This window comes from Alligator sinensis, unplaced genomic scaffold, assembly GCF_000455745.1.
Source record: "Alligator sinensis unplaced genomic scaffold, ASM45574v1 scaffold299_1, whole genome shotgun sequence".
Classification (NCBI taxonomy): domain Eukaryota; kingdom Metazoa; phylum Chordata; order Crocodylia; family Alligatoridae; genus Alligator; species Alligator sinensis.
In genome coordinates, this window is record NW_005841981.1 from 2,996,643 (window position 1) to 3,022,742 (window position 26,100).

Here is a 26,100-nt window from a genome sequence, read left to right on the forward strand (position 1 = left end):
GTGGGGCAGGGATTGGGGGGGTTGGGGCAGGCATGGGGTGGGGCTGGGTGGGGCAGGGATCAGGGGGCTCAGGGGGCAGGTGAGAGATGGGGCTGGGGGGGCAGGCAGGGCCAGCCAGGGTCCTCCCATGATCCCCTTCCCCCTCATCCAGCCCCCCCAACCCCTTACTTACTAGCACTGGAGCTGGGGTCCAGCTCCCTGCTGTTGGCACGCTGCCTCCCCTGCACGGGCAGACAGCGTGCTTCAGTACCAGGGCGAGGGCCAACCTCAGAGATGCTCTGGCAGCCAGAGTGTCTCTGTGGAGGAGCCAACTTCTGGTTGCCACAGGGCATGATTCCATGCCCTGTCCTGCTTTTTTTCTGTGTGGGATTTTTTGATCCCTGGATATCCAGGGGTCTAATTTTTGCCCCAGCGCTGCAAATTTACAGTGTGGGGAACATTTTCTCACTCCTGCATGTGCGTCTTGCAGCATCTCAAAGGGATTTTAGACACTGCAAGAAGCACATGCGGGCTTGTCTGGATGCACCCTATGAGTTGTGTGAAAGTCTAAGGTGAAGGGGCTCTGAACTCAGGAATGGCAAGGAAAGGAGGAGAGGCTCCAGACTGGAGATCTCCTAGGGGGATGGTTTTGTATTTTACCATCCAACCATAAAGGAATAAATGTTGGAGATGTACAAATTCCTTTAGTGGTTTCAGTCTGAGCTTGTTACCCACTTGGTCCTAAAGAGCTGAAATCCTTAGGGTACTAGCAAGTAGAAGTCTATACTTGTCAGACCCTAAAAGAGCCAAGATTTGCACCTGAAAGAGCTGGGTTGCTTCTGCAACCAGAAGAGGAGCAGCAATAGGCATGGTAAGTAGTGACAAGGAGCAGTACACCCCAGCAGTGGTGAGGGGCAATGATGAGCAGTGTCACCAGCCACAGGGAGACATGGTGCACCTCAAGGAAAACCTTGGGCTAAGAGCTATACTAGGTCTACCGACTACACTGTTTACCCTGTGTGGGACTAAGTAAACAATAGGTTCACCGCTGAACCTATTGACTGTGCTGAACTGTTAATATTGGGTTGAGGTGGGCTACTAATTATTAAGGGGTTCTTAAATCTATTTGTCATCCTATCTCCCTTTCCTCCATTAACAAACTCTGTTGTAGTTTGATATTGCTTGCGAGTGGAGAAGTTTGTTCATACTGGAACACCCAGGTGGAAAATTTCCCAGGTTTCTGGGTGAAGGCTCATGCCAGGATGATCAATTTGTGTAAAACCCCTAAGGTAAGGGTCTTGTTGCTGCTACCTGGTGCCTGGTAAAAGGGCTACCCCAACACAGAATCAGAGCTGCTTCCAGAAATTAAAAAAAAAGCCCTCCCAAACTGTGATTTATTAGAAGAAGTAGGGTGTTACTTTGACTCAGCTCTACAGCGTCTGTAAAGATTGGGCACTTCAGCGGGGCTTTCTGGCACTTTTAGCTAAAGCTGATTCAATTAGCTATTAGAATAAAAGCACCATAACCCCCCCACTAAAGCACCCGATCTAAACAGATATATGGTGAGCCAGGTTGAAGTAATGCACGGCCTCTTCTGGGCATGTGCGAGGCTCAGCACAGGAACACGCTGAGTTTAAAATAAAGCGCCAGGTTTTTTGTGGGGGGGAGTTACGTCTGCAAGCACCACAGATGATCAGAAGACTTGAATGTAATGCATAAAACTTAGCATAATTGAGAGCTATGGTTCAACACGGTATATAACATGACTGGCCCCTGTAGTCATTAGATAATGGGACTGCATTCTAACGAGGCCACTTTAAAAGAATTCCTCTGAGACCCTGTCCACATTTTAGCTTTTAAAACTTCATGTTATTTCTCTGATTACATCTTTTTGCCATTCTAAAATGCATCCTCTCTTCTCTGATTCAGTTTGTCTGCAAGGTGTCTCTACCGTGCTTTGTGGTCTTTGGAGCAAAGATAGACAATAGCTCTGAAGCAAAAAGCTTTGTTTACCTTTAGAAAATGGATAATTTCCAATTTGCTCAGCCTTGTGCTTTTTCAGTACCTTTTCAGTACTTTTACAGGGATCATATCCATGCCAGTCGTTAGTCATCAGTAGAAGCCATGTTTTAAAGATGGAGGTGGGTAGGTGAATTTCTTGGTTTTTTCTTTTTCATTTCTTTCTTTCTTTTTTTTTTTAATCCAATCATAGATCAGGTTACTGAGATTTTTGCATGTGTAATGGAATTTCATTGCCCAGTCATCCAATTTTCATGTGCAGCCTCTGAAACCATATACATAAATGTAGGCAAGTTTTTTCACATGAATCTCTGAGAGTATGGCACTAATTGTTAGTTTATGCAGTCAGCATAATGACTGTCAAAGGTCCTGCAGCTTGTCTTTTTGGGATTAGTGTGTTGAGCTTTAGTATCAGTAGCATGTTAATAATTGTGATAATTAATGACTACTAAGTGGAAATAATGGGGTTGTGAGATGCATTATCCATGCAGCTGAAAAGTAAAGCAATATGCTCTTTGATATAATGTGCCATGTAAAAGCACATATTATATACAGTTATATACTGTGTTCTATGATTCTATGATGTAACATGACTTGGACTTTTGTAATCAAAAGCAGGCAAATTTATGGTCTTGGGAGCAAAGACATTTAATTGCTCTGAAGCAATAAGCTTTGTTTACCTGTTAAAAATGGATAATTTCCTGTTTAAAGCAAGATTGATTGGATAACTGCTGTTTTTCCCTTTAAATATAATCCTAAATTATTGCCAGGGATGACAGAAAAGCCTTAATTGTTAAGGTAATTTAGCTGCTGATTTATCTCTAGAAAGCCAATTGTAACTCTTGAATAATATTTATGCCCTTTGGAAAATAATTGGCCTAGAATATTACTAGCCAATAGCAAGAATTTTACAGGAAATGTTTTAGGAATCATTTGCTTGTGATTAGTTAATTACCTGTATTGTTTGCTATATGTTGAGGTCATCCTTCTTTACCTAGGCAAAAGTCCCATTTGGAATCGTTACTTATTTTATCCCTGAGCAAGGCTGAGTGAAAAATTAAATCACAACCTCATTCTGGCTCTGTGTGTGTGTGTGTTGAATGAAATGTACTTCAAGTTCATAGATTCGATGTTTGGGTTGGAAGGGACCTTAGCAGATCATCGGGTCCGACCCCCTGCCCTGGGCAGGAAAGTGCTGGGGTCAGATGACCCCAGCCAGGTGCTTGTCCAATCTCCTCTTAAAGACCCCCAAGGTAGGGGAGAGCACCACCTCCCTTGGAAGCCTATTCCAAATTTTGGCCACCCTTACCATAATGAAGTTCCTCCTCATGTCTAACCTAAATCTGCTCTCCATCAGTTTGTGGCCGTTGTTCCTAGTAACTCCAGGGGGTGCCCTGGTATACAGAGCATCTCCTATTCCTTGCTGCCCCTCCGCCCCTGATGAATTTGTAGGTGGCCACAACATCACCTAAAGTTGCTTTGGTTTTAAATAAAGCTGTGCATTCTTCCTACTGTCTGTGGAAGAAACTGTAATATGGAGGCAATTAATTAAAAATGAGAATTTAAAAGGAGTAGTTTGGTTCCCGTGTTTCATCAGATGATTCTTGATTTGGAGTGCTTCTTCCTCAAGGCACCCTAAGAAGCAAAGAGATAGATTTTGGTATAAATTTAACATAATTCTTCCCATTTCATAAATACTTGAGAGAAATGTCAGGATCCCTTCAAGTTTTGGTGAGGTACTTGTCAGTTATCATTGCCTTGATGGCAGGCTGTTGTTTCATAACCCTTTTTTCCTTTTAAAATCTTTGAGAGAGGGAATTTAATGGCGGTAAAAGCCATCAGTTTTTTACAGCTAGAGGCTGAAGTCTAGGTATCTATAACAGAAGTTCTTGGGCAATGGTCTGTGAGCTAACAGTGATTCACAGAGGTGCCGCTGGCTGAAGGAGCCTTTTCTATGCTGACTTTTAATTTTTTTGCTCACAAAATAATCAGAAATATCCATGCAGTAGAAGAAGCAGTTGTTACTTTATTTTCATCCTATCTCAACACAATAGTATGCCCTAGCCTGGTCTGAAGAGAGCTCAGTCCTGACTGGATAATAAGCAGGACCGCTGGTAAAAGACTAATATATTTGGTTTCTGCCCCAGTCAGATGACCTATGGGTTAAGATTTTCAGAAGTTATTGTTGGTGCTTACCAGAAAACTAACAAAAATCTTTTGTTCACTTGCCTGTTTGTTGGAACAGAAATGTTTCACGGAGGTGGTCTGATTTGGAGTAAGTTCCAGTGACAGCCAGATTTCAAAAGCTTAGTGGTTTTCCTCGGTGTGCTGCTAGGGGACCCAGGTTTCCTGGCTCTTCAACAGTTCAGGTTACCAGAGTACGCAGCCCTGGAGCAACCTGCCATGAACACTGTCTTGATCTGGATTGCTTGGTGGACCATGCTGCCTGGAGCCCACTTCCTTTTGGAGAAATATTCTGTTTCAGGTTTTTCTTTCTGAAAGCAGACATCACCGATTTTGAAATATCAGAATCCTTTGCAAAATGGATTTTTTTTCCTCTGGTCATATGCCTGACAAATGTCAGAAACCAGTATCCTCTGATTGCAGTGGTCACTTATACAAATGTTGTTAGGGATGAGAGAATAGTTTGTTGTCCGGGATTTGAACTGCCAATTATTATGAAGCCTTTTTCCTGATATGGTACCTTCATCATGATATTAATACACTCTATCTTGTACTTACTTTATACTTCAATAGTTGTGCATAACTGCAGAGACAACATCTGCAGAAAAAGTTGGACATGATTTTGAATCTGGTTCATGCCTTCTACTTTTTCGCTCTGAAAGACTGGGACATTACAAACATCCAACCCTAACATCTATGAATCTAGAGTCTCCAGTAGGTTCATGTCATCTTTGTCATTCTGTGGCTGTTTTGCGAAGTGACTCCTACAATATTTAGTACCTGCAGTCAAACAAGAGCAATGTTTCTTTCCTACCTGGCAAATTTCTGCTAAGAGAAAATGGACTGGAAAATTATTGCAGTGATTTAAAGTGAGAATCCCTTCTTCAAGTGCTGCTTGTGTGTGCTGGATGAAATAATTCCTACTTGCATGTCGTTTTGGTCTAGAATGGACCTTCAGATCTTCTAGTCTTGACTAAGCAGCACATACAGATTGCAGTGATGAAAGCACTGAATACTGACATTAAGTCACCAAGGAAGACTACGTCTCTCTTTACAGTATGTGTTGTCTGTTTGTACCAGCATATTTTTGAAGTCAGCCTGAAGTCATTGGAGTGACTCCTAAATAAAATTGTGCTGAGAATCAAGGCTAGAGTTTTCTAAAGTTCTAGGTAGAGATGGTCCATTACAAGAAAAAAAAAGGTTTAAAAGTGTTGAATGAGTTTATGCTGCAAATATATTTGCTTGGCTTTAGCAAGGGTTTAGAGTTACCCTGTACGCTACTCTAAATTTAGGTTGCATAACAGGAAAGGCATGTTATCCAAGTCATTCAAAAATCCTAACTCTGAATTATGCTCGCCTGACCCTCTCTGACAGTAGGGCTAAATTAGTTCCTGGTGCAACTCTGCCGACTTCAGCTGAATTATACTAGGGGTGAATTTCTTTCTCCTTTTATGAAACTCTCCATAGACCATGTGTTCATTTATCTCTGTAGGAACAAATGTCTAAGTTTCCCAAATTGCCTCCAAGGCTGTTTAACCTCAATATACATCTTGATGGTTCATTAGAACGCATCCTGTTCTACCATAGTAATAGTTCCATGGTAATAGACCATTCTTCCCATGACCCACTTCTGAGTGCCATGCAGACAATAGCAGTACAGCACGTCAGAAGCTGTGCCCCGAAGAGAATAAGATTCCTTGATTCAATAATGTCATGGTAAATGTTTTGGGGAAATGCTGTTGCCTACTTTTTACAACATATGGCACAATGAGCATTTCTTTTTGGCTTATTACTATAGTATAGGTATTAAAGTCTATCCTTCTTGTCAAGTGTAGTCATTTCTAAGCTGTCTTCACTGCAGCATTGTCTCAAGTTACCTACACTCTAACGAACTCCCAAGTTAATTTAATTTGTGCAATAGGGCAAAATAATACTTTAGCTTCACAGAATATTAGCAGCCTAGAGTAGCTGTATGGTATACTCGATCACTAGCTGAACATCAGCAAAATGTGAACTTTGATACCTGGCCCCCACTCTGACAGCTTGAGTATACTAAGTGCTAATTGATCTGAGAGACCTGTCACCTGACTGTTGTTCAAACATGGGTAATGCTTTTATTATCTCAAGCTACTATTGCAGTGCAGACAAGACCTAAATTGATAATGGGATATGCCACGTTGGTTTAGGTATTTGAGATGACAGCCTCATTAAAAGTAGCAGTGCTCTACCCTCAGTTATTCACGAATCAATTGCCAAAAAAATACAAGAGTATAAAACCCAAAGAAATATATACCCATACATCTGCAATTAAAGCAAAGAGGGCAAGGCAGTGGCTGAGTGCCAATTTTCTTCGTCTTATAGAAGATAGCAACAGAAGCTCACTGGCTGTCCCTATTATAAAAAATGGGGAATGTGGAAGTGGGGTTTAGTACCTGCCTGCTGGAAGGTTTAATTTGCATAATTATCATTTACCTGTAACATTATAAGGGATTTGCAGCTGTAATGTTTTTGGATTTACCTGTATACTGCCTGCATGACTGTAATAACTGGTTTATACTGGGGCTTGTCTGAAGGGAAGCCCTCTGCTTGCCTTGTCAGATGGAGCCCTGAAATAGAGGACACTCATGTTTCTTCTCAAGCAAACCACCTTATTGGAAAGTTAATGTAAGTTTAATTAGCATTCAGATCAGGCACTAGAAATTAAAAAAACCTGGGAGGATGGGTGTACACCAGATACCAGGATCTCTGAGTTCTGTTAGTTGTTCAGTTCCTTAATGTGTAACTTTAACCTACACTTAAACCATGCTAAATCTGTGGAATGGTAAGTGCTAAAGTTAGGATGTGCTGTGTGCAGTTGCATGTTAAAAATTAATATAGTTTCTTGCCTGCACAGAGACAGATCTCACATTAAAATGAACGTAGTGCTTTTTATTGCATTTTAACATGCACATGGGTCTCATTGCAACTAGAATTAACCATATTTTTTCGCTAATTGAGCCTTCTCCAAAGACTCATATTGTCTCAGTCTTCATAGTAGCTTTTTTTTTGATGAAGAAAGATGGTGTCATTAATTGAGTACAGCTGCCGATTAATCCTGACCATTGTTCTTTTTGAGATTCACTCATACTTTTTCTCCTGTTTCTTATGTCATAACACACTGATGAGTTAAAAATTAATTCTAACGCTTTTTACTTTGGGTTTGTCAAGTTTTTATTCAATGAATAGTATTTAATGCTAAATTGAGAGAGTTTTAAAACTATGGTTAAGATTTTAAAAGCAACTACAGACTATGGGTGCTTGAATTCTTTGGATGTCTAATTTGTTTCTAAAATGGGCCTTTTGTGTGTGTTGAGGTACCCACTCCTTGTGAATTATGGCACTCAAATTACATCCATTATAGAAAACTTGGCCAATGTATCAAACACAAGGCTTGTTTGATTTATTGGTACATCCTTAAAAACTAACCCCATCACCACAACTCACTCTAGTTGATAATCTTGCCCATAAGGCCAAACATTTAATGGCTTGGCCATCAACATTTTTCTGTTGCCCGTACTATGGATGTAAACAGGTCAGAGCTGAGTCACAGTAGGGAATTTTACACTGTGCTGTCTGTGCTTTGTGGATATTTTCTGGATGCACAAGATATTCGCCTCCATAAATTTTATAGATTGCTAGGACTGAAAAAGTGTGTTCCACATGCCCATCTAATCATTCTTTCCACTGTTTAGTATTTTGGGAGAGAGGACTTAATGTAATCTCCTTTATGATGCTTATCCAGCTTTTCTAATCTCTCCTGCAAGTGTTTTCCATATTGAAGTAATGAGACAATACCTTATTTTTCAAATCTCCATTATAGTTCCATTAGAATAGACTCATTTTATTTTGGTTTTTCTGTCTGTTGCAAGCTGGTCAGCTGAAAGGTTGAGGGTTAGCAGCTTTTCTGTCAGTGCCCGCGGGGAAGAAATTAGACAAACCTATCTCTGTTTAGAGGATCAATGATGCTTTACTTTGGGCTAATGGATTTAGAAGCACTATCTATTCTAATAGATGAAGAGTGCAGTCCTAATGCTACATTTCCCTTTATACACGTATGTGATGTTCTGCCTGGAAGTGAGCCAAATCACTTACCAGAGGGACAATCAGAAAAAAAAAAAGCAAAACTGATGAAGTCACAACTTGATCTAGGAGCCAGAATGAAAGACTTAAAGGACAGGGGGCTGGTAGTGTCACGCTTGAGGAGCTACCTCTTCCAAAGGTGCTCTCACCTCTCCTGTTCTTTGAGGAACGGGGCACGTTTGCAAGAACTTTCCCAGAGGAAATGGTGAGAAAATATGAAAAAACTTGCTAGTAAAAAGACAACAAAACTGGTGGGCTCCTGGCCAGGCTCCTTGAGGCAGATGGCACTGTCAGTTAAAACAGCTGCAACCAAAAGTCCAGGAGACAACAGGGGTAATTGACAAAAGTATTAAGAGATAGCTGCCAGCTGTTATACCAAAACAATACCCCCACTTCTGGAAGAAAGGAAAAGCTTTGAAATTCAAATTCTGCTAGCTTCTCTCTAATGGCAAAATTTGCTATTAAAAGATGCCATTAGAACTATCAAGACTGCAAATGAAGGCATTTTTTTCTTTCTGCAGAAAGATCCTTAAGTCTGATGGATTTCTAGTATCCTGTCACTTTTTTCTTAAGTAGGTAGGATGTTCTGTTATTCCTTTATTTTGCTCCAGGCCTTAATGGCTTTCCAGCCTTTGGCTGGAGGCAAATGGCTGCAGCTCCTTCAGGATTAAGGCAAAACAATGTTGGGAAGGTGGGGGGAGATTTTTTTTTTTAACATAGAAATCTATGGATGGTGATTGTGATAGGAGGCATTCTTCATCCTATACTGAACTACTTACATTCCTTGTACCTTTTACCAGTTAAATACAGTTAAGACACCACTATTCTTGTAATCTGATTTGCCTCTGTGGCACCTATGATTTGCAAGCAGCATGGCATGCATTGCATACCATGCTGTCCTGCCCAGCCCTGCCTCTTGGTGCCCCCCTCCCCATCCTGGATTTCCCTCAAATTATTATGGTCACCCTACCTTACTATAAAATGATCCTCACAATAATCAGGTTCTATATATGGGAAATGTATAAATTTGTTATAATTTTTAGGCATGGATGTAATTATTGGAGGTTTGCCTTGAACTTATCCTTTTTCCATTGCTACGGCAGGGAAAATAAATTTGGGGGTGGAGGGGATCATGTGGCTCCCTGCCAACTCCCTGTTACTGTCAGACTCTCTTTTCCCTGAGCACAGGAAAATGAGGGATAAATTTGAAAACACTGAGTTTGAAATAAACATGTCTGAAGTAATTTGCATATAGGCAAATTACTATGTGTACCCATAGACTTGGTTCATTCAGAATTGATGCGTTTTACCATTTTTGAAACCGCTATAAGTTTTAGCTCAGGTACTTCATAAACACACTTTTAAGCAGCGCTTTTGTACATACTTTATGTATAGAAAAAACTATGCATAGTAGTCCAAAGCCAAAACACTTGTGATTTTTACCATATACTTTATTTAGACTGTGCCCTGGCAGAGTCAACAGAATTTCAATCCATGGTGACCACAAAAATCAACACTACTCAGGATGTGTATATATGTTCACAGATTCATAGATGCTAGGGTTGGAAGGGACCTCAATGGATTATTGAGTCCGACCCTCTGCCAGTGGCAGGAAAAAGTGCTGGGGTCATGCGACTTCAGCCAGGTGCTTGTCCAGTCTCTTCTTGAAGACTCCCAAGGTAAAGGAGAGCACCAGCTCCCTTGGAAGCCCATTCCAGATTTTCATCTTTCTGATGCCCAACCTAAATCTACTCTCTATCAGCTTGTGGCTGTTGTTCCTGGTTATTCCAAGGGGTGGTCTGGTAAACACAGCATCTCCTATTCCCTGCTGCCCCCCATGCCTGGTGAATTATACTGTCCCAAGATCCCCCCTCAGCCTACTGTTGTGGAGGCTGAAAAGGTCCAGGTCCCTCAGCCTTTCCTCATAGGGCCTTCCCTGGAGGCCTCTAACCATATGAGCGGCTCTCCTCTGGACCCTGTCAAAGTTGTCCACATCCCTCTTGAATTGCAGCACCCAGAATTGGACGCAGTACTCCAGTTGCAGCCTGACCAGTGCTGCATAGAGGGGCTGAATCGCCTCCCTGGACCTGTTCATGATGCAACTACTAATGCATGACAAAATGCAGTTAGCTCTGCTAATTACTTCATCACATTGATGACTCATATTTATCTTGGAGTTGACAATGACTCTGAGATCTCTTTCTGCCAGTGTGCTGCTGAGAAGGTCATCCCCCAGCCTACAGGTGTGTTGGTGATTCCCTCTGTTGCTAGGTGCAGCACCTTGCACTTGTCCTTGTTGAACTGCATCCTATTGTTCTCTGCCCATTTCTCTAAACTGTCCAGGTCAACCTGGATTTGGTTTCTTCCCATCAGTGTGTTTTCTTCACCCCATAGTTTAGTGTCATTTGCGAAATTGGACAAAGTGCTTTCCACGCCCTCATCTAGGTCACTGATGAAGATATTGAACAGCACCGGCCCAAGGACCGCGCCTTGGGGGACCCCACTACCCACATCTTTCCAGGTCGATACCAACCCATCCACCACCACTCTCTGGGTATGAACCTTAAGCCAATTTGCCACCCACATGACTATGTAAACATCTATGGCACAGCTGTTCAATTTGCTTATGAGAATAGGATGGGATACCATGTCGAAGGCTTTCTTAAAGTCCAAGTAGATGACATTTATGTCGACTCCTGTGTCTAAGCATTTAGTGACCTGGTCATAGAAAGAAACAAGGTTAGCCAGGCAGGATCTACCTGTTATGAACCCATGCTAGTTGCCCTTCAGCATTATATTACCTGCTAGACTCCTATAAATGTGATCCTTGATAGTTTTTCAAGGGTTTTCCCAAGGATAGAGATGAGACAAACCAGTCCATAGTTACTCAGATTCTCCTTCCTCCCCTTCTTGAAAATAAGGACCACATTGGCCTTTTTCCAGTCATCTGGGACCCCATCTGAGCAGTAGGGGTGTGCGAAACAGGCCCTATTTGATCTGGATTTGGATTCAGCCCAAATTGGGGACAGTGATTCGATTTGTTGATTCAGATCACTGTCCCTGATTCAATTCAGCCATATCTGACTCTGAAGATTCGATGCCGATTCACAGAATCAGTGATTCAGACATAAACATAGCTTTAAATGTTTTTTCTACATACCTCAAGGTACCAGATGCGGCTCCAGCATGCTGTGATACTGGGGTGCACAGAGCATCCCACAGGAGTATGGGGGAGCACATGCTTGGTGGCAAACCTGGAAATGGACTGGAAATAGTGGACCAGGGAGTGCACTGGGGGCCCCCTCAGGTCTCCCTGGCTTGGGGGGGGGACCCCAGGTGCCCCTCAAACCCAGGAGGCACTGAGCCAGGGAGGCATGGGGGCCCTCCCCAATGCACTTTCTGGTGGACCCAGAAGTGGACCGGAAGTGCTTTTGGCCCATTTCTGGGTCTGCTGCCGAGTGCACTGGGAGCCCCCTATGCTTCTGTGGGACACCCCATCTGCCCCACCATCACAGCATTCACGAGCTGCCTGGTACCTAGAGATATGTAGAAAAAACATTTGAAGTTATCTCTATGTCTGAATCACCGAATCTTTCCAAATCAATTTGGAGGGTTCCAATTCAATTTGGAGAGGTTAAAGTGTCCTCTGATTCGATTTGGATTCAGAGATTTGGCCACTGAATGGGGCCGAATCTCTGCCAAATCAAATCAGGGACTGAAGCTTCGCACAGCCCTACTGAGCAGCACAAGTGCTCAAACAGTCAGTACCTTTGCTATGACACTGGCTAATTCTTTCAGCACCCTTGGATGGAGCTCATCTGGTGCCACTGACTTAAACACATCCAGCCTCTCCAAGTGTCTTTCTACTAGGTTTGCTCTGACAGGTGGGCTGGTGTTCCTCCTGCTTCTGTCAGTAATGCATTTGGCAGAATTTGTCTAGATCCGAGTTCAAGAATGCAGAGGCAAAAAACTCATTGAAGAGCTCTGCTTTGTCCCTCCTATCTGTCACCAACTGCCCCAGTCTATCCTGTAGGGGTCCTATGTTGCCCTGTGCTTTCTTTTTGCTCCCTATATACCTGAAGAAGGACTTTTTGCTGTCTTTAATTTTTGTTGCCAGCCTAAGTTCTAATGCTGCTTTGGCCTTCCTAACTGATTCCCTGCAAGTGCGAGCCAAGGAGGTATACTTCTCCTTGGTAGCTACCCCCTGCTTCCACAGCCTGTTTGCCCCCTTTTTTGCCCTTAGGTTTTTCTGGATTTCCCTGTTTAGCCAATTCCAGATATGCTTCCCCTCCCTAGACTGCAAAGGATCCATATGCTAATTAGCCCTCCACTCATGACTGGAACCAGCTGTTCTTGTCATGAGTCCTGCAATACTCCAAAAATTAATATGCAGATGAAACACATGGCAACTTGATCTGCCTCCACCTCATGGTGGGTGGGGCTACACTAATCGCATGCAACAGGCTGAGAGAGGGGTGACCAAGGAATTCTGGGTGAACTGTTTGGGGCCCTGTTTAGTGATATTTGCCTGACATTTAAGCCTAGTAAAGAAGCAGGAATAATTGGAAATGGGAAAGAAAGGCACAACCTCATCTTTGACTAAATACAGTAATATGCTAGGGGCCTAGCACGATATTATTCAGTTTAAGATAGAAGCAAAAACCAAATATAAATTCAATGGAATGAGTTCAAAACAATCTGCATAGCTGTGAGAGCTGCTCTTAGTAATGAAACTCCTAACAGACAGTAGAATTGCAGAACAAAGAATAGCTTGATTAGTGGAACATTAAGGTCTTTAAAAAAGAAGAGAGGGTTGTTAACACCTTCAGAGTTTAGAAGGGATCCACTAGATTATAATGATGAAGTCAGGTGACTCTCTCACTGCTGCCTCACTAGAAGTGCTGCTCCTACTGCCAGGGAGTTGGTATATTAAACTTTGGGTAGAGCTGGAATCAAAGGGTGGGGAGCACAAGTGCATCAGTGCACCCTCACCCCTCTCTCTGAGCAAACCTACTGTGTATGTGTAACTGACAATTCTCTATAGCTTTTAATCTGGCCATATTTGGATGGATTTCTTTAAGGGACAGCAAAAGGCATCTGTCTCTTTCTTCATTTCTAAAAGTACAACTGTAGGATTTCCTTCCATACCTGTCCCTATCTCCCTCATGCCACTCTCGCTACAGTGGTCTGGGTTATTTATTCTATACATTAAAAATGCCAACATAAAGAAGTGATAAGGATCACAAATACATTAATCTTATCCCACTCTTCAACACCTATAGATAAAATAGATTTTTTCAAAAGATAAATCTATTGTGGCCTCCTGAAATACTAGATGTGTGTGTGTGTGTGTGTGTGTGTTTAAAGACATAAGTACTGAAACTGATTCTTATTTACTTATTTTAAAAAATGGGCCAAAAGCTGGGAGCAAACAAGGAACATTTCAGCTCAAAAAGTTATTACCAATGTACCCAATTAACAATAACATACAAATACCTTGGTGACTGGGGACATTGCACTTGCCTATTCGCAGCTTTAATATACCCAGAAATGAACAAATGGATATTGTGCAATTTAGAGTAAATGGCAAAAATTAATTTGCATGAGAAAAGGTGGGAAACAACCCTGGCCAGGTGACTGCCTTTGGGCTGAGGTTGTCTCCCTGCTGTATATTTTTCTGGGTTGCAACTCCTCCATAGGCTAGTGTTCTTGATTTCATGTTCTTTTTTTTTCCTCCCACACTAGCTTTCTTTCTGCTGTGGAATGGTCTATAGCTGTGCTCGTTACATAAATAAAACAATCCCTTTCATCTGTGATCATGGTCTGTGACCTATCACCTGGACAAAGGAGAAGAGATTGATGTCATATATCTTGACTTCAAAAAAGCCTTCGATCTGGTGTCCCATGATCGCCTCTTGGAGAAACTGGCCAATTGTTGCCTTGGGTTCTCCACGATCCACTGGCTGGAAAATTGGCTCCGGGGTCGGACCCAGAGGGTAGTAATCGATGGAAGTCACTCATCGTGGTGTTCTGTGACCAGTGGGGTCCCCCAAGGCTCTGTCCTTGGACCCATACTGTTCAACATCTTCATTAATTATGTGGACACTGGAGTCAAAAGCGGACTGGACAAAGTTCGCCGATGACACCAAACTTTGGGGCAAAGCATCCACACCAGAAGACAGGCAGGTTATCCAGGCTGACCTGGACAGGCTCAGCAAGTGGGCAGATGAGAATCTGATGGTGTTCAATGCCGATAAATGCAAGGTTCTCCACCTTGGGGAAAAAAAACCCGCAGCATCCTTACAGGCTCGGCAGTGCTATGTTGGCTAGCACTGTGGAAGAAAGAGACTTGGGGGTCATCATTGACCACAAGATGAACATGAGCCTGCAATGCGATGCGGCGGCTAGTAAAGCGACCAAAACGCTGGCTTGCATCCATAGATGCTTCTCAAGCAAATCCCGGGACGTCATTCTCCCCTTGTACTCGGCCTTAGTGAGGCCGCAGCTGGAGTACTGTGTCCAGTTTTGGGCTCCACAATTCAAAAAGGATGTGGAGAAGCTTGAGAGAGTCCAGAGAAGAGCCACGCGCATGATCAGAGGTCAGGGAAGCAGACCCTACGATGACAGGCTGAGAGCCCTGGGGCTCTTTAGCCTGAAAAAGCGCAGGCTCAGGGGTGATCTGATGGCCACCTACAAGTTTATCAGGGGTGACCACCAGCATCTGGGGAAACGTTTGTTCACCAGAGCGCCCCAAGGGATGACGAGGTCGAATGGTCACAAACTACTTCAAGATCGTTTCAGGCTGGACATAAGGAAGAACTTCTTTACTGTCCGAGCCCCCAAGGTCTGGAACAGCCTGCCACCGGAGGTGGTTCAAGCGCCTTCATTGAACACTTTCAAGATGAAACTGGATGCTTATCTTGCTGGGATCCTATGACCCCAGCTGACTTCCTGCCCTTTGGGCGGGGGGCTGGACTCGATGATCTTCCGAGGTCCCTTCCAGCCCTGATGTCTATGAAATCTATGGTGGTTTGTCATGTGAAACTCTCATAGGTTCATTTGGGGGCAAGGGGGAGATAAATGATACCAAAAATTGATTTTGCTTTTTAAAGCATAAGGTCCTACTTTTTGGTATTTTAATTCATATTTAATTACTTCCTACAGGGACATTTATACAATAATCATAGGGTGGAAGATGGACCACAAGAATCATCTTATCCAGGTGTGTCTGTGGGCTAGATCTGGCTCATGCAGCCTTTCTATCTGGCCTGCCCAGCTACCAGAAGTTGGGGGCATACCTATCACAGAATGAGGACCCTTTGGCCCTACTGGCCATGGCTGTTGGCAGTGACCATAGCTTGCCACCATGGTGGCCCCTGGATTCCCATCACTACTAGACTCCTTCCCCCTGTACCTGAACCCTTGGCTGCAACCAGACCCTTTGCTGCCACTGCTATAGTCAGTCACCCCCATACCTGGGGCTGAATCTAAGGTTACCATATGTCCAGGTTTTCCTGGACATGTCCTCTTTTGAGTCCTCTGATCTCCATCCAGGCAGATTTGTCAAATCTGATGAAATGTCTAGGATTTTACTTTGCTCCGCTGGTGGGAGCAGGGGGAGGGCAATTGGAGGCAGCAGGGAGCACCATGTGCGTCTGTGTGTGCCTTAGCAGCTGCAGGCTGGTAAGTGTCTGGGTGGCAGGGGTTGGGGTCTGGGGCTAGGGCTGGGGTTGAGGCTGTGGCAGGACAGGAGGGCTGGCAGGGTTGTCTGCCACTCCAGCGGGGGAAAGGGGTGGGGGCTGCCCTTTGAAGGCAGTGGGAAACTCTGTGGCTAAGCCAGCAGCACAGGGGCTGATACCTGTGCTCTCAAGGGTGGAATGGCCAGGAGATGCTGTCTGGTGGGGGAGGAGGTGGGGAGCTGTGGCCAGGATGCCTGGCATAGCATGGCAGCCCCAGCCCAGGGCACGGGGTGCCAAAAGCCTCCCCTCTCCTTCCCTCCAGCCCATCCTGGGGCTGGGCACATTCTGCTGCCACCTGCATGAATCAGAGCCACCATGCTCTGGCTTGGTCAGGACATAGACAACTAGGGTCCCTACGGCAAGGCTGGGGGGAGCAGGGGGCTGCTGTGAGATGGCACTGGCAGGGCTGGGGCGGGGCTGTGGCTTGGGAGTGAGGGGCACCGGCAGGGGTGGGAGACTTTGAACTGGGAGTGAGGGGCACTGGCAGTACCAGGGAGGCTGCAGGTCAGGGGTGACGTGCACCAGCAGGGATGGGGAGGGTTGTGGATTGGGAGTGAGGGGCAACAGAATGGACAGGGGCACAGCACTGGTGTATCACAGTCATATTCTTCCCCTCCTCCCTCCCCCCTGCGCAACAAGTGTCCTCTTTTTTGGAATTGGAAATACGGTAATTCTAGCTGAATCTGGCCTGTGAGGAGACCTGTATCGTGGATCTGGTCCAGTCAAAGCCTTAGGTGACTTTGACACCTCTAATCATGTCCAACCCTGGCATGAACACAGGACACACTATTTCTAAACTAACCCTGTTAGTTGTTGTGTGCATAGGGCGTACAACGTGAATTAAAAACAAGCTGGAATCTTATCAGGAGATAAGGGGACTGCATTTATTGGAACATAAAACATAAAACATGCAATATGAAAATAATAAAGAACAGTAGGGTTATTTGCTTCACTCATTTCCATGCATATTCATTCATTCAAAAGAGACAAGCACATACACGCAAAAGTTACAGTCCTGCAAAGGTTAAGGTGTTACCAAGTTTCAAAGTTGCTCAGGTCAGTCTGGTGGCTGGCCAGGCTGACCAAGAGAGTTGGAGTCAGGTCTTGTTGGACGCGCCCAAAACTCCTTCTTGCGGGTGGAAGAGACCCAAAGTCTTGTCTTTGTGTTCATTCTTTATAGTAATAGCTATCCATACAAAAAATACTTATCAAAACAAGCCTATGGACTCTGCTGAGTTAGATGCAAAGGCCGTCCTTGTTCTGTTGGCAGGCTGGGATTGGTAGGTCATGATCTTCTGGCTTTGTGATCTGCAGTCTTCAGGGGTTGTTGCTTGCAGTCTTCAGCCATCAGGATGGAGCATGATTTAGTGTTTGGTAATCCTATACTGCTGACTTGATGTGGCTGCAGTGCTTAACCGTTAAACCATAGAAGGCTATTTTTACCTGTTGCAAAAGGTCTGTCTTCCTGCACGTTGTCACATACATTATTCAGTTTTTCATTACCTCTTTCCACACAAGTCAGACATGTACACACACACCAGACATACCACAAACCCTTACACAAATGTTCTCCTTATACTAAATTTTAGTTCTAAAGTCATGAGTCAAATATGTCTAAAATCATGAGACCAATATGCCAAATACACTTATGCTAAGCAATAAGAAATTAAAAATAGATGGTTTATTCCAAGCACTAATAATGACTGACCAAATTATAAAAAGTAAATCATAACAAGATTAACTTTATCTTAACGTTTAAAACTTTTCCTTATATAAAAAGAGAAATAAAATAAACAGTCAAAGCAATTATAACCAATAACAAAATAAGCAATTAAAGCAGTTATAGTCACTACAATACTACACTGTAAAATGCTTATCCAGCCACTTCTTGAAAACCTTCAGTGAAGGAGATTCCACAACTTCCCTGGGCAGCTGCTTCCTAGAGTTTGGAGAGTAAGGAAATTTTTCCTGATATTTGATCTAAATCTGCTTTGCTGCAGTTGAAACTCCTTTCTCTGTGTGCCAAAGGAGGACAGTAGGTCCCATTTATGAAAGCCTTTCAAATATTTTAAAATAGGTATAATGTCCCTCCTTAATCTTCTCTTCTCTCTAAACATGCCTAGTTCTCCTAGCCCTTCCTCATACAGCCTTTCCTCATACTGCTCAGGGGAGCAGCAATTAATGCTGCAACTGCTCTCCTGCCTTTAAATTTTCAGACCCATGGGGAGCCCCACGGGCCAGATGACATAGCTCTGCAGGTTGGATCTGGCCCGTGGGCCAGGATTGAGTGACCACCTGTAGTATGCATGCTACAAATGCGTGAGCAGCCTCTGTGCATGGAACATGGTAAATCAGGGAAGGGGCAGGCAAACTGAGCAGGGAACAGAGGGGAAAGAAGAAAGCCGAGGAGCAGATGGAGAAGGGAATCTGAGTGGTAGTGGGGAGGCTGCAGGGTTTAATTTGTTGTACATGTGCCAAAAAAAAAGGCTGATCCTCACTACTCCAGAGAATACTGGTTGGGGTTCCTGCTAGCAAATATTAACTTTATAGTGGCACCTATTGTAATACTATTTAAATACACTTATTTAATATGTCTTTGCAAGCTTCCAGAGTGTGTGCATGATTATAAATACAGAAATAAGTGAACAATTTCCCTGCAGTGAGTGATCATGCTGCTGTACCTTTAATCTTCTTATATCTCTAGCTAAACTATTCTTTTTCTTTTTGGGACCTTTCACCCCCACAACTTGTGTTCAGTATGAATGGTTTATGTGTCACTGTCATGTATCATTGGTCATCAAAGCTGAAGTGTTTTCATGTTCCCATTGAAATATCTTGTCTGTATTTTTTAAAGTTTGTTTCTTCATTCTTTACCCAGAGAGCAAACTCAATCATGTATTGGATTGGTTGGTCTTTTAAAAATAAAAATAATACTTTATCAGCTGTGTGGTACTTCCCATCTGCTTTGGATTAGTTAACTATCACAAATTTCATTAATTTAGTAGGGCTTTTAATATTATTGCCCTTTGGCAGACTTGCAAGCTCAGCAATAGAATTTAAACTATTTTATGCACAGCCATAGAGGGAATCAACATTGGAATTCGTGCTGACTAGTTACTGACCCCTGATCTTGTGAGTGAAAGACCAAGCCTTATCCTGATCTTCTTTCTTTCTGTTGTCCCCCTGCTATATTTTTAAAGGCCAGAAATGCAACTCATATTCTAGAGGGGTGTAACAAAAAAGTACCCAAATTTTCACAGTACAAAGGGGAAAGGAGGGGATGCAGTAATGGTGACAACCAGGAGTAGGAGTGTGGGAGGAAACTTATCCTGAATTAAAATGTGCTGTTGCATGCTGGCCATGCTACTCCTGTTGCTGAAAGCCAGTTCAAAGCACACACATTCCTTGTGTTGACCTTGGGAGTACTGCGTAGTACATTGCCTCATTAGGATAATGAAGATTATTAGTCTTTCTTGATATTTGTGACACAGCAGTGACGAAAAGCTAGGTCTTCCTTGGAGCAGACACTACCTGAACTTAGCCAAGACTCAATTAATGACAATCTAATTGAGGTAAGGATTTTGTTGACTAATTTATTATTATTATTATTATTATTATTATTATTATTATTATTATTATTAGCCCACCTACATAGTTGGAACAGAGGTAGACAAGCTTTCAAATAAAAATATACTTCAGAAGATTCGCCTGGCCTGAAAAAGAATACCTTGCATTCTTTTTCAGGCCAGATGAATCTTCTGAAGAAGTACATCTTCTATTCAGTTGTTCCAAAAAAAGATATTACCCTAAGAAATCCTTGCCTCATGCATAATTCCTGGGATATCAGGGCTACAACATCATCCTAATACTACCAATTGGTTCTTGTCTCCTCTGCTATTATTATTTTCTTCCTGTTTCCAATTCCTTATTTACCATGTTGTGCAGTGCCCTAGGCTTTTGTATTTCTTCTTCTTTGTGACTAGGTACCTCTGCTCACAGTTGCGTTGGAATGCATTAACCTTGAGTAACAGGCCATGCAGTGCATAAGGACTTGCAGCATCAGGGTTGTAGTATGTAGTGAATGGACATGCTCCAAAAAATGTTTTTGCAACAGTATTGCATTGTGAATTTTTGTTCATGTTCCTATGGATAATTACTCTATAGTCTCTTGTATTAAGAAATAAGGCCTAATAGGATTTTCCTTAAGAGGGAGGACCACACATTGCTTTGCTTCAGTTACCTGATTAAATCTCTCATGGCTTTATGCTTAATTATACAGCTTAGAGCAGTTAATATGACAGGTTGTCTAATTTTAACTCCATTTTTAAAGCAGTGCTTTACAGCCGACTCTCGTCATTCAATGCTCTGGAGCAGGTATCAACTCCTATGTTAGGTGATTTAAAAACCATATATTTTTATTTTTTCCAGGCGTGGAATCTCTGGATGAATTTCAATATTGGAATGTTCTTTTTTTCTTATGCTCAAACTTTTATGTAACAAGCCCTGTTGATCTGTACATGGCTGGGGCTGGACAGAAAACTTTCATTGTTGTCCAAATGTAATTTTCCAAAGCCAAATGTTTCTATAAGATTGTATAGATTTTGATGAAACTTGCTTAGGAAACAATTGGGGAAATGTTTAAAAATGTAAAAATGGGATGTCTTGACACTTTTGGAATGAGAAACTTCAATTTTATTCATTTTGCATTGTCATGTGACTAAAAAATCCAGTATTTTATCTGAAGAGATAAATAAAAATAATTGAAATAAAACCTTGTCTAATTTATAAACATTATTTTTATTGATGCCAAATTAAAATTTTTTCCTTTGAATTTTTTTCCCCCAGATTGTTGTTTTCTTCAGTTTAGAGTGAAAAAATGTGAAACTTCAGAAATTTGTTTAGGATTTTAAAAAGGCAGTTAGCTCTCTTCACAGATCCATACCACTTTCACTTCCATTTTTATAGAAGGGAGAAGAATAGAATATAAGGCTCATAAAGATCAAGAGATTAAGAATTTTTGTGCCTTAATTCTTGGGTTCCAGATCTGAAATACTTTGAAGAATCCTGATGTGTTGTATAACTTGTCACTTTCTGAATATTAGATGTAACAGGCATGTTTCAAGTACGTACAGGCAAATGGAATTAAAAAAAAATCACTACTCAATCTTTAAAAATCCTGACGATTTATCAATTCTCTGTTTGTTTAAAAATATTGACATGTCAGATTCTTCATGTTTTTTTACTTCTGGAACATAGACTAATTCCATTGTTATCTTCGTATATTCTATTTCTCAGATTAGCTTTGGAATTGGATGGCCTGGAAAATCAATTGGACCTGGGATTTGAGAATTACCATTGAGACTAAAGAAAAATAACAAAGTAATTTTCTTGGGCCTGTGCTGTTTTAGAGGATGGGCACATTTCAGCTAGACATGGGAGAATATTTACAAATCTGTTGGACGCCCTTCATTCATCGCTGTGCAACAGGTCTACAGGTTATCTTTTATTAAGCAATAAATTACAGGTTCCAATGTGTCAGTTCACACTGAGCTGTGTTGTATTGTATTGTATTATGCTATATCATTATTTGCAGCCTGATATGTGTTCCAGATCCAACTTGTTCAGGCAGTGCTGCACAATAAATCCAACCATTGTAGCATCTTGATTAATGCCAGGCTCCTGGTGATAGTCAGACCTACAATCAACTCTTGGCTTTCTGTCAGTCCTTATCTGCATGTGTCATTATATCATAGCAAGCTGACTAATAGAAACGATAATGGACACAAAGGAGACACGTTTTTTGTTTATATCAGGTATACAACCCGGCACCCTGTAGCATCATTACCCAAGTTCTTGACTAGCTGTCACAAACACCAGGAGGAAATACAGTTGATTAATCACCAAGAAAGATTAATTCAGACTAACAGTGAAATTGAGATTTGAAAAGCCACAGGAATCCAGGGACACTGATACTCGAGGTATTAATTGAATAGAAACTAAAGCAAGACAAACACCAATCCAGCAAGTTTTTTTGGTATAGGGCATCTTTTTGCATTAAATGAGATTTCCAAAAGAATTAACTCCTTGCATAGACTTTTTCTTAGAACAGGTCTGCCAGTTAAGAATGCTATAAACCAGCAGTATTCAAACTTCTGGCCCTGCAGGCCAGATGAGTGGTGTGGGACCAACCAGTTTTTGGGCTGGATTGTGCTTTGTTCTGCTTGTGCCCAGCTCCAGGTCCCAGGGCAAGGATTAGAGCCATGCCACCCTCACTTGGGCTTACATACCACTATCAGGCCCTATGTACCAGTATTGCATACACCATCTAGCATGGAGGACTCCAGGTTCCCCAGGGGTCCAGAATTTTGGGAGTAGAAGTGCCACCTCTCCCTTGCTGCCAAAGTTTTGGACCTGCAGGGAACCCATCTGCACTCCTCTGGCCTGTGGGCTGGGGGTTAAGCACTTTAAAGCAATTGAAATAAGTTTGGAAAGTGCATGCACTCTCTCTCGGTTACACATTGTTTTGCCTTTTCAGATGGTTCCAAAAAAAAAGCCAATACTATTTTGATCTTCAGACATAACATCATGAACACATCTATAATAGCCCACATAGCTCAGATACTGCATTAATTTTTGAGCATCTCTACCAAAAAAAAAAAGTGTAACAAGATGAGGAGATGGGAGATAAGAGATGGTGAGGAAAGAGCGTTCATGAAACCTACAAAGATGTAATTGGTGAAAGCAAGGAGGTAGACGTGTTTCTTAGCCTAATAAAATAGAAATACCTTATTAGGAGTACTGGCATCAAATTAAATAATGGAAAAAATAAGGTGAAAACCAGAAAAAGCATTTTCACAATGAGTTCTATTTGCCTATGCAAATAGGCAAATAGATGGTGGCTCTGTCACTCTTAAGTATTGAGTCCTTCCACTGAGGGCTGGTTCTAGATCTGATGAAAAGACTATATAGACTAAATAATTAGAAATACATATGTCAGATATGTATTCGACTTTGTTTAGTCTGTAAAGTGCAAATCTACCCTCTCTTCCAGTTGATTTCAGGCTAATATGGCTAGCTATATTTCCCAGGGTCTTGATCTCAATAGATCTTTTCTATCACTCAGGCATTGACTTACTTAAGACCAAGCAGATACCAAGAAATTAGATGTCTTTTGCATTTTTTCTTCTGTTATATTTATTGATGGCTAGATTGTGATGTAAGGCACAGCCCAAGGGTTGGTGCATAAATTGTACCATAATCCAAGAAACAGCTCGGCAAAGCACTGTGATTTACACGCAGAATGAACTTATTTGCCCTTTATTCAGACATACTTGGCAATTTTGGTGCTCTTGGCAGAGCACTGGAGAGAGAGGTGCCAAGCACCATAGAGAAGGGGCACTCAGTGCTGCAGGATGCTTCTCATACCCACTCTAAATTGGTGCTCAGGGCTGGTGCCCCTCTCACCCTGCCCTGGTTATGCTACCTTGTTTTCTCCTTTCCCCGTGGGACAGTACTTCACCATTGGCTTATACAAAAAAAGTTAGGCCAGAGAGAAATTGCTGATTTACTGATGCTTGCTAGTGAGTAGAGTGGGTGGACATTAGGCTCCTCCTGTTTCTTGCCCCTCTTTGCTCAAAGGGTTAAGGGCAATTAACCTGAATTGCTTTGTAGTATCCTTATTGCAAATAACTCTTACCATTGTAAGTGGAGCATTATTCCACCAGCCCGCCCCTAATTTAAGCCTTTAACTTGTTTTGACTTTGTTTTCTCCTCTGCTTGGCAACATTATCACCACTCTTCCATCTAAAGAACTCACAGACATGGAGTTCTTTAGAGGTTTTCATGACCATGTTATATATGTGCATGCCATTTGTGTGTATTGACTTTTTTGCTTTTTATCTCACTAGCTTGTGGTCTCCAGGCTGACTTGCACTGGCCTCCTCTTGAATTCTTGATGATGTTGCCTGGCTGAGCTGCAGCAGGAACAACCCAGAAGGTAAGGGCAAGACCTGATGGGGATAGCTAGGAGGCTCTTGGTCCTGGACATGATCTAAAACCGCACCCTGCCAGGAGTGGGTAGCCTGGTGGGGCTCCCAGTGGTGTGGGAGCCCCCAGGAAATACCAGGCCAGATACCACCCTGGTGAAAGGCAGTTCAGGCCACCTTAATAACCCCAGCTCCCACATCCCTGGTGGGCAAGATGAAGCAAGGGGGGCCCAGGCTCACTGTAGAGCACTGAGGCAGGGCTCACATTGATGAAAGGACCTGTGGCAGCACCCAGACTCTGCAGTGGAGGTCTGAGGCTGCATATAGGAGCCAGCCTGAAGCTCCAGGGGGGTGGGGTCCTGAGTCTTGGGGAGCTATTAAGGAAGCTTCCAGGGCCAGGGATAAGGGGATTTCCTGGGGGGACTTGGGGACAGGGGTTGGAGCCCTGAGAGTATATGTGTGGGGTTGGAGCCCAGTGCGTGGGCATGGGACTCAGTGTATGTTGCTTTATGTGTGTACCAAGTAAACCCAGTGTGAGGGTGTGGGGACCAGGAGCTCCAGTGGGGAGTGAAAGTCCTGGTGAGGCTCCAGAGCTTGGGTCTCAGTATTAGCTAGCTGGAGGGAATACCTGCGAGGCTTGGGCTGTGGTGCAGGGGAGGAACGGAGCCACAGATAGTGCCCCCTGGCATTGGGGCAGGAAAATGGGCAGCCTCCCAGCTAATTAACACCATAATTATGTATCAACAAGGCATGGCAGACGAGAGAAGCCCAGAAACAGGTGGGCGGGCCAATGTCTAACCGGCCCCGGAAAGGCCCACTTGTTACACCTATTTAAAATATGCAACCCATTTGAAAACAGTAGGGGTCATAATAGCTTTTTTGGGAAGAAGCATGGGGATCAATGCATAATCTATGAGAGCAATGCTTGAGTTCTAGCTGTGAATTTCCACTGCATTTATTTCCTTTGATAGCACTTTGTTGTACCTTTTCATGTTAGTGCCGTGGCGTGAAAATTCAGGCACCAAACATCACAGTATGCAGGAAATTTCACAGCTTTGTCATAATCTGTCACTTCAACTATTACAAGCTAAATATCTTAATGAAATTCAGCTAAATTACAAGAATACCAATAACAAAGCTTGTCTGTATAAGAATGAAAATTTTAATTAAAATGCTACATTATATTAATCTCCTTTTTTTCACCGATTCAGTAAAGAAAAAAGTAATTATTTTTGTACTGCTGAATCATTAACTCAACATAAAATTGAATGTAAGGGTGTGTGAATATCATGTACAAAAATATATCTGAAACCTAATTTCTTAAAATTACTAGATTAGATTTATCATTAATTTATACCTGATTCAGTACTATTTCCCTATGCTTGGAACAGAAAGACCTGCTTTTTTAATTGAAGCTCTAAATATTCAAGTTTGAGAATAATTTCAGTATAGGAAAAAATGAGTAGTACTTAAGTTTAATTAAATTAAATGGTTTAATGAAATTAATTGCAAAATTACCAGTTTCGTGAAACTCGTTCTTTTATATTCAACGTTTTTGCCTCAAACTTGTCCAATTACTGTAGCTGCTATTAAAAGATCAATATTTACCAACAGTTTTCAAAGAATAAGCCTATCCTTTTGGATGTGAGAAGGAATAACATACCACCTACAAATCTTTACCTCTCATATAATTCCTGGATTACAACATCACTCTTCCACTACCAATATGTCGAAGATATCAAAATCTGCCCTTACAATGGAAAATCCACTACTTCAAAGAAAAAAGAAGCCAAGTTACATCTTGCTAAACTCCAGCAAGAAACATAATATTATCCCAAAGGGACTCATCATCTGTAACACTCTAGCTAACTCACATAACTTCTTGTGCGCAATATGCAGTTGGTACAATAAAAGTTATCACCCATAAAATCTCTGCCCTGTGTAATTTCTGGGTCATCATAACAACATCACACCAACACTACCTACCTTGCTATAGTAATTGCTGTTAAATAAAGATTTTTCTCTTAATGGCAAACACCATACAAGGATCATGGGTTTCAAACAATTTGCTTGAA

At 42.3% G+C, this 26,100-nt stretch overlaps 1 long non-coding RNA gene across 1 annotated transcript in view; it reads left to right on the forward strand.

Annotated features, from left to right (window-relative positions):
• LOC102383610 overlaps positions 1-25,879 on the forward strand; it is a 47,617-nt gene extending 21,738 nt beyond the window's left edge. The window contains exons 2-3 of the long non-coding RNA XR_323512.1: positions 23,948-24,036; positions 25,640-25,879. This is a non-coding gene — a long non-coding RNA (uncharacterized LOC102383610). The remainder of the gene's footprint in view (positions 1-23,947; positions 24,037-25,639) is intronic.
• The last annotated feature ends 221 nt before the right edge of the window (positions 25,880-26,100 follow it).